General features: G+C 33.1%; 2 pseudogenes; one reads left to right on the top strand and one right to left on the bottom strand.

Annotated features, from left to right (window-relative positions):
- Window positions 1–5506: 5506 nt before the first annotated feature.
- LOC127125603 (co-chaperone protein p23-2-like) overlaps window positions 5507–8976 on the bottom strand; it is a 54964-nt pseudogene continuing 51494 nt past the window's right edge.
- On the top strand, window positions 7362–8516 carry LOC127125593 (bifunctional UDP-glucose 4-epimerase and UDP-xylose 4-epimerase 1-like; annotated as a pseudogene).

Raw genomic sequence — 8976 nt, 5'->3', positions numbered from 1 at the left:
TAGCAATTGTATCTGATAAGGATCCTAACATAGCATGCGTTTTACCAGAAACAGAAATAGGATTAATACTTGCGATTGGTAGATCCTTCTCTTTTCTTCAGCAAGTGAAGGCTCAGGTATGTACTGTTGGTTACCCATAGTGTTTGGTCCTAAGACTTTGTGAACTAGAGCGAGACAAGATGATGTCTTGGACTTTTTTGTGACCTTTTTTGAATCTTTAGTAGTTTTGGTAGAAGACGTCATTGATGCAGTGGATTTGAAGAAAAACTGGTTTTGTTTTATGGAAGATAAAGAGTTTAGGAGGAACTTTTTCTTTGTTATGAGGAGTTTCAGAATGGAAAAAGTTGAAGAAATGTGGTATTCGCTATTTATAGATGAGTGAAGTGGAGGTGGTTCACTTTAAGCATTAATGGTTGAAAGGATAGTGGGACACGTGCTAGTCGGAAAGCAAGTGATGGAACATGGTAGTTGAGCTAGCCCACAACTCTCCTTGGAGCTAGGAGCATGATGATTGCAAAAAATATTTTTGCATGCTTTTGAGAAGAAGTTTGAGGAAAGGTGTCATGACGTCATAGCAGATGGAGAGTTTGTGGCGTCGAAAGAGACTTTCAAAAAATGTCATTTTCTCCATTTGGTCGAAAATGACATTTTTTTTTGGGGGGGGGGGGGGGGGGGGGGCATTTGTTAGCTCAGTTCGACGCCAAGGTTGGATTAAGTATGATGTGAAAAAGAAATATTTTTTAAGATGTTTTGAATTTGACGAGAAGTATGTTTGGGAGATCCTATCGAAAAGGTCCTTTGTATAAGAGGGAAATGTTGGCTTTAAGACTTAGAAATATTTCTGAATTTATACTGAAACTTCAACGGAAGCAATATTGAGGTTGCCTTCGACGAAAGGTTTTGAATTTTGAATAAGGATGATAACTGTCTTTTGTCCTTATCCATTTATCTAAAACGACGCGTGAAAAGCTACGGCGAAATGAGGACATGCAAGCGAAACGTGTCATTTTTTGGAGGAAAGACCGTTGATAGCGGTTATTTTCGACGTAGTATAAATGGGTCTTAGTGTATAGGATTTCCGTGTGTTCAATCATTGTACCTCACAAATTACTCTAAGTATCTAAGTGTGTTTGAGAAACGAGATTGTTGAGAATGTATGCATGAATCACCACATCTTTATTTCGATTAAAGTCATTTGCAGTTTATCATTTATTCTTTCTTATTGCAATCTACTTTGAAGTTCTTTTATTACAATTCCTTTAAAAGTTATGCATTCTTTTTTAAACTTTAAAAACACTCTCAAATCATGAGCATTGTCGAAGTGTTCATAGACTTCCAAATATAATTTAACAAGAGCACATGTCATAGGATTCACTGGGTGATCCTGTAAAGTAAACCATTTTTTGAGACCAAAGATTGTTTACCAATTTTCACGATAAATAATCACTCAAGTATTTTATTTTTTAATTTTTCTTATCATTTGATGTTCCTGCTAATAAATTTCTTTTGTTTTCCTTTTCTTTGTTGACAAATTTTTGAATCTCGGAGGCTTTTGATGCTTTTGTTTTTGCATTTGGGCTTGCTTTGGTTAATGTTTGAGTAGAATTTATACATTACAAAGAGTTTAGGCTTGATTTTAATTTATAGTGTTGAGATTGTTCATTCAATAGAGGTTGAGCCAATTAGGATCAGACTGAATGAGGTTCAGATTAAATGAGACTTTTGTGATTTTTTAGACATTAGAAAGTTTTTAAAATTGTGTACAATATCTTTTAGATATTAGAGCATATGGCTGAAGTTATTGCATTCTAGTTATATTGATCTAAGTTTTTGTATTCACTATTCATGTGTTTCTGTTATGGGATAAAAACGCAATTGTTATTTTTTTTTTACATATTATTAAAATTTTCAGGGGGTTTTAACCTCAAAAAAATAAATCCCTAGAGTTTAAACAATATATCATTTTTTTAATATACATGTTGACTCAGTTTTTTGACAATTGCTTTGTTGTCGTGTCACATTACCAGCAATTAACGTTTTTTCTCATAATTTAATAGAAATGATTAAATTGGCTAACAAAACCGTTTTAAGGAACTAAAATGATAACATTTATTAGATAAGGGACTAAAGTGAAATTTGAAATTGAGTTAAAAAATTTCAACACTAATTAAGGCTAAAATAAATATAACAATGAAATGTATATATGTCATAGTGCCAGAAATCTAACCACAAATAAACTAAGATAATTGTGCTGGTGAGATAATTATACTTCTATTAACATAAAAAATAGTTATGTGTACAGAAATTTAAATACCCTATATTAACATAAAAAAAAAATTACAAATTCTCTGTGGTCTGTTTAAGTTGAAGAAAGGAAAAAATAATGGAAGATATTTTGTTCTGACATCACAACATGATTGTCCTTACTCACCTGATAAATACATACTTTAAAGGTGCAACCACCAAATTCCCATTACATTGTAATCTATATATTTGCCCACTTCCTTGAAAACATCATTGTCCTCAAGTAGAACATCAATATAGTACAATTTATCTAAGAAATTTTATAACAACATCTCACTAAGCAATTAATGAATTAACCAATGGAAAATATAAGAAATGATTAAAGATGAAACTAGAAATTAATTACATCTTTTCGTGTGCAATAGCAATAAAAAGTAAGAAAGAAATCTCTAGTCGCATTATCAATTTGCTATCTTTGTGGAGGTATGCTAAAGTACAAATAGCGTTAATAATAATGGCGTCCTCGCTACAGTTTTTCCGGCAAGGTGGTGCAATTTATGACGCGGTGGTTTTTGACCATTTTCTCAGATCTTGATTTTTCTTGATGGTTTTTATAGAGGAGATGACGTGGAAGTTTATACATAGTGGTGGTTTTTTAAACGTGAGGAAGATGAATAACGTAGTTCCTTTCATCGTCAACTCTTCGAATTCTAGGTTTCATCTCTTGGTCGCACACAGTGAAACTGAAGAGAGAGCTAGGTCTTGTGTTTAGAAATGAAAATTAAGATAGAGTTAGGGTTTGTAATGTTTCAGCTTCTAAAGAGTACAATGTTTTATCATCTATTGTTTTTTAATTATAAATTGATGTTTAATGAAATAAATTTTCCAAGTCAATTAATACAATTCCATGTCAACCAAAGTAATACCATTTGGAGTGCCACGTCTACTCAAGTTAATGATTTTTGATAAAATTTAACATAAGTGAACAATGTGAGCAATTAAAGTGATTTGAAAGACTTAAAATGAACCTTTATTAAATATGGGACGAAAGTGAAACTTAAAATTAAGTTAATTGATCAAAAGATGCATTGGATCTTAAATTAAACTATTTTGTTGGGCCTATTTATCATTTAGGTGTATGAGTATTTTACTTTATTATCCCTTGGTCTTATATATGTAGTATCTTTGACACATTTGAAGGTATCAAATAAATCAATGAAAAAGTCTTTATTTTTAGGCATAATTAGTCACAAATTCCATTAACTTAATTTAACGTTTCACTTTAGTTCCTTAACTAAAAAAATATTATATAGTAGTTCCTTAAAAACTGTTATGTTACTCAAATTGGTCTTTGTCGTTAAATTTTCTGAAAAAACATTAATTTCATCTATGTGGCATGACAACAAGGCATATGTTAATAAGTTGAGTCACCATATGTATTAAAAAAACTAGTATTTTATCTAAATTGGAGAGGTTTTATTTCTGAGGTTAAAAACCCCGTAAACTGTTAATAATTTATAAAAAAAATAACACTACATTGATATCACAATAATAAACGAGTCCTCCAAAAACAGAATAACCACTCACACAACATAACATTATAAAAAAAACCATAAATTGAAAAATCGAAGAAGGAGTTGAACATGTCCAATGTAGACGCACTAGTTTGTATATATGTCGTGAAAACATGATATACGACTTAAAACAAATTACAGAGCTCACATAGGAATTCAATGTCCTTCTTTCTTATGGTTGCAGAGAATTCTTAAATAACTAACTTAAGTTCTAATTTGAATAAAATCGTAACAATTTTTTCCAATGGTAAAATATATATTTTTTGTTTCAACATCAAAATCATTGTCTCAGCAAGATCTTTAATATCTTTTTCCATGGATGGCAAAGGTCCAGCCACAACAATAGAATACAAGCGTTTCCAGTAAGGTAAGTGATAACCCATATTTTATGAGTTATTATATAGCCTAATCTCTTGTTTAATGCTAGTAGAGTTATCATTTTTTTATTATGTTTTAATGCATTATAAATGCTTTTGCATTATTTAGCTTAGAGTACAATATGTACCATCTTTTGTAGTTTTAATGTGTTTGTTGCTTGTTTTTAAGTAATGTTTTGATGAGCTAAGGAAATACAGTTGGGAATACAACCTGGGAGTTCAAGTTGGAATTAAAAAAATGAATTCAACTAAGCAATGAAATGAAGAACCAACTGAATTCCTAGGGATACGTGGATAAGGAGATGCATTGGGAAGAATATTTTGTTTGTTTACTGGTAGAGCTCCCTTGAGTAGAGTGGATAAGACTCGTGGCGTTAAAAGACAAAAGAAGGTACAATAGTACATCCTTAGTGGAACACGTCATGTAGAAAGGACAGTGTCGCCTGCGCCCCCTGCCACAACATAATACTACGATACACCTCGTCCCCCACTATTATCTCTATACCTGATTTCTTGTAGGCGAAGATGAATGAAGTAAGAGAATATTCTAATTTGATATTTGGGCTTTATGTGATCCTACAAAGGTCCATGATCCAAGAGAAGAGAAAAAGAAACCCTAGTTGAAGGGTTATAAATAGAGAATATTGAAGTTTGTTGAAGAAAGTTCAGCATCTTAGAGAAAATATTGAGAATATTATTGTAAGAAAGAGTGGAGAGAAGAGAGAGTTTCATCTTCTCGCCTATTCTAGTGCTAACTGCTGAAGCATGGCATGACTGAAGTCATCACTTGCTGGTTATCCACCACAAAGAAGCTTCACGTTCTCTTAGTTGCTTCATCTTTTGTTTAAGAATGTTTCCTTTCAGAACCAACTTTGTAAGTTGTACTCAACTCATCATGAGCTAAACCTCTTGTTTGTTGACCAATGAAAGTTAATAAGTATTTATTTTTATGTTGAAGTTGTGTGTTGTTTAATGTCTTGTTTTATCATAGGGTAACATGTTTAAATCTATTTCTTTGAATGATCAATTTAGAAAAAGATAAAATTTTTTGTTGTGAGAGATCCAACAACACGTGGATTTCATAATAAAAGTAGTTGTACGAGTAGGATAGAGATATTCGCTCATTTAGTTTTCTTAGAGATCAGAACTACAACTATAAAGGAATTGCCGGAGACAAAAGATGTATCCTAGGCTTTAAAGATAATTATGATAAATATCAAACTGATAATTTCAAAAAACTTGGATGTCAGGGATGTATAATTTCAGAAAACATATTTTCATAAAAGAGGTTAGATTATAATGCTACCAGCATTCAAATCAAAGAAACCTTACTAGACTTAGTGCCAAGTATTCAAACAAGATGAAGACTGTTTTCAGATTCTATAAATACAATACAGGATAGCTACAACAATATCAGTGTTTCTTGTTAAGTAGTATATCCATGCACCTATCTAAAACTTCCATGTGATTCCATCTCCTTGAAGCTTCTTCAACTTTCGATACTACTCTATGAATCACTTTCCTCTACCTTTTTCCAAGTCAAGGAGATCTGCACATGATGATCATTTATGCTATGTGTAATATGGAAAGAAGATCACAGTTGATACATAAACTATAAGATAAGCGCTTACACTATAAGTATAACTTCTTAATGAAGTTGTTCATCCAAACAGAAACATAATCGTCTTAAATTTTTTGAGGTCATGTATAAGATAGCCACAATTCAATCGTGACAAAATAAATAAATCCTATTTAAATACTTTTAACTGTAACTAATATTTTATGAGACTCTATTTAACCACGATTTAACAGATATCGATTTTGGATCCTGTGCCTTGCATACCCTCAAAGACGGCTTGCTCATAGACTATATATTCTACTGATATCAATACTAGCAATAATATCATTTTGGTAAGCAATTGAAAGAATAACAGTAACTAAAGAAGAGACGCAACTGATTCACTTACATAACATTCCTTCATCAACACTGCTTTCATCATCTTCGCCAGCAAACCGCAAAAGAACAAGTTGCATTGTATAAGATTTTAAGTACTTGGAGTTGGAGGTTTGTTAAACTCTACAACTCAAAATCACATGCGACGGGCAATAAAGTTGACTTATCCGTCCATCGTCGTCAGATATCAATTCAGCTGCAATAATTCCAATAGAAACTTTAATCAGACGAGTGTAATACTCACAAGTAATTGATTTAGTTTTAATCTTGACGGTTGTTGAACTAATATAAATACTCATGTTGAATTAGAGTTAAATTTTGAAATGGAAATTAAAAAATTATGTACGCTATCGAAAGCTTACAATCTGATTTTTCATCATCGTCACACCACTTATTCCAGCAACCTCTTTGTCCTTTCTGAATTGAGCATAGTATTTTTTTGAGCTCGATTTTATTTTACAGCCCTACACAGCACAATGACAAATTTACAGACAGAACCATCCACGCTTTTCAAAACTGGATATGGAAAAAAACTGAAACTAAACAAAAGATCAGTCACCTCAGGTTCAATGATCCATAAAGTTCCAAGGTAAAGCTGTAGGATTCATGTTGGGGCTTAGAAGCAGTGAAAGTAAACAAACAACGAGGCTCACACTTCACAGAAACAGCCAGGTAAACCTTATCAGAACGCTGTGCCCACAGAACTTCAGGATGTCGACTACACACAAACTAAAAATCAAATTAGGAGGGATATTAATTTTTCAACTATGGTGTTTTTGCATTTTGGAATAATAAATGTAACCACAATCTGGTGGGTGGCCTGTGACTCAAGATAGTATATGATACCAACTTAGAATTAGAGGTTGGCCTAATTCTATTAAAAAAAATAGCTTAGTGGTGAAGCGTGGTTGAAAAGAAGCTTACTTGGCAATCCAATCTAGAAGCTAAAAATGGAACCTACATACAAAACAGATTTAAAAATCTTATCTTGAATTAGCTGCGCGCCAAATTTAACAAATCAAAAACGGATTACAGAGAGAAACAAAATTAAAAACTAACAAAATCATTCCAGATCCCAATTTTATGTCCATTACCCAAAAATAGCAATTAATAATATTTCATTACTGTATAAAACCCAAAACAAATTCAAAATCTATCAGCTTTTTCAAAACATCAAAATCCCAGGACTCTCTATCTATCCTATTCCAAGATATGGCATCTACATCACAAAAGATACTTGTAACCGGCGGGCCGGTTTCATTGGCGCTCACACCGTTGTTCAGCTTCTCAAAGACGGGTTTCATGTTTCCATCATTGATAATTTTGATAATTCTGCTATGGAAGCAGTGGACCGTGTTCGTGAAATTGTTGGTCCAAACCTTTCACAGAATCTTGAATTCACACTGGGAGATCTCAGGAATAAAGATGATTTGGAGAAACTTTTCTCAAAAACTAAATTCGACGCTGTGATTCATTTTGCTGGGTTAAAAGCAGTTGGTGAAAGTGTTGCAAATCCTCGTCGTTATTTTGATAATAATCTTGTTGGCACTATCAATCTCTATGAAGTAATGGCTAAGCACAATTGCAAAAACATGGTTTTCTCATCGTCTGCCACTGTTTATGGGCAACCTAAAAAGATGCCATGTGTGGAGGATTTTGAGTTACAAGCAACGAACCCTTATGGACGGACAAAGCTTTCCTTGAAGAAATCGCACGAGATATTTCGAAAGCTGAGCCGGAATGGAGAATCATTTTACTGAGATACTTTAATCCAGTTGGGGCACATGAAAGTGGTAAACTGGTGAAGATCCTAGAGGCATCCCAATAAACCTCATGCCTTATATACAGCAAGTAGCCGTTGGAAGATTACCCGAGCTCAATGTATATGGTCATGATTATCCTACAAGGATGGCTCTGCGGTACGGGACTATATCCACGTGATGGACTTAGCAAATGGTCACATTGCCGCCCTGAGAAAGCTTTTCGCAACGGAAAACATAGGTTGTACGGCTTACAATTTGGGAACCGGTCGCGGTACATCTGTGCTTGAAATGGTTGACGCATTTAATAAAGCTTCTGGTAAGAAAATCGCATTGAAATTGTGTCCGAGAAGGCCAGGAGATGCTATAGAGGTTTATGCATCTACAAAGAAAGCAGAGATAGAACTCGGTTGGAAGGCCAAATATGGTGTGGAGGAGATGTGCAGGGACCAGTGGAATTGGGCAAAGAACAACCCGTGGGTTTACTCGGGGAAGCCTTGAATCAGCTCGACAAATATACTACTCATCTACCGATATTTTCTATACAAATAGGCATCCCATTGTTATAGAGTACTTGAAGCCTATTTAGGTCAAACTCTAATTCTAATGTGATCCTCCGCTAATTGAAACCAAAGTTCAGTAAGTTTAAAAAATAATTTGCTTGAATGGTCAAATATTTGAAACTTTTTAGGGTTTTACAAAAATGTTTTGTGACTACAATCTACCGCGAAATCAAAGGTTTCTAATGTCTCTGCAATCTAACCTAATTGAAACCCTAACAGTAGTCTTTGAAACCAACATTCAATTAACTAATAAACATATTCAATTAACTAATAAACATAAATTGTTTAAATGACTATGAATATTGAAACTTCACATGGTTTTTTACAACAATAAGTCAACAATATATAAAAAAATCATTTTGTCTTCTCTTCATATCATATTAAGATATGATTTAGATGGTTGAACAACAAATGTAGCAAAAAAAAATAATAACATCAAATTGAAATGAGGCAACGCTAAAACTAAGTAAGAGTACAAATAATAATAGTTTTTCTTCATAGTTT

Source organism: Lathyrus oleraceus, chromosome 1, assembly GCF_024323335.1.
Source record: "Lathyrus oleraceus cultivar Zhongwan6 chromosome 1, CAAS_Psat_ZW6_1.0, whole genome shotgun sequence".
Classification (NCBI taxonomy): Eukaryota; Viridiplantae; Streptophyta; class Magnoliopsida; order Fabales; family Fabaceae; genus Lathyrus; species Lathyrus oleraceus.
The sequence above is the reverse complement of the archived record's forward strand: the minus strand, read 5'-3'. Positions and strand labels throughout refer to the sequence as shown.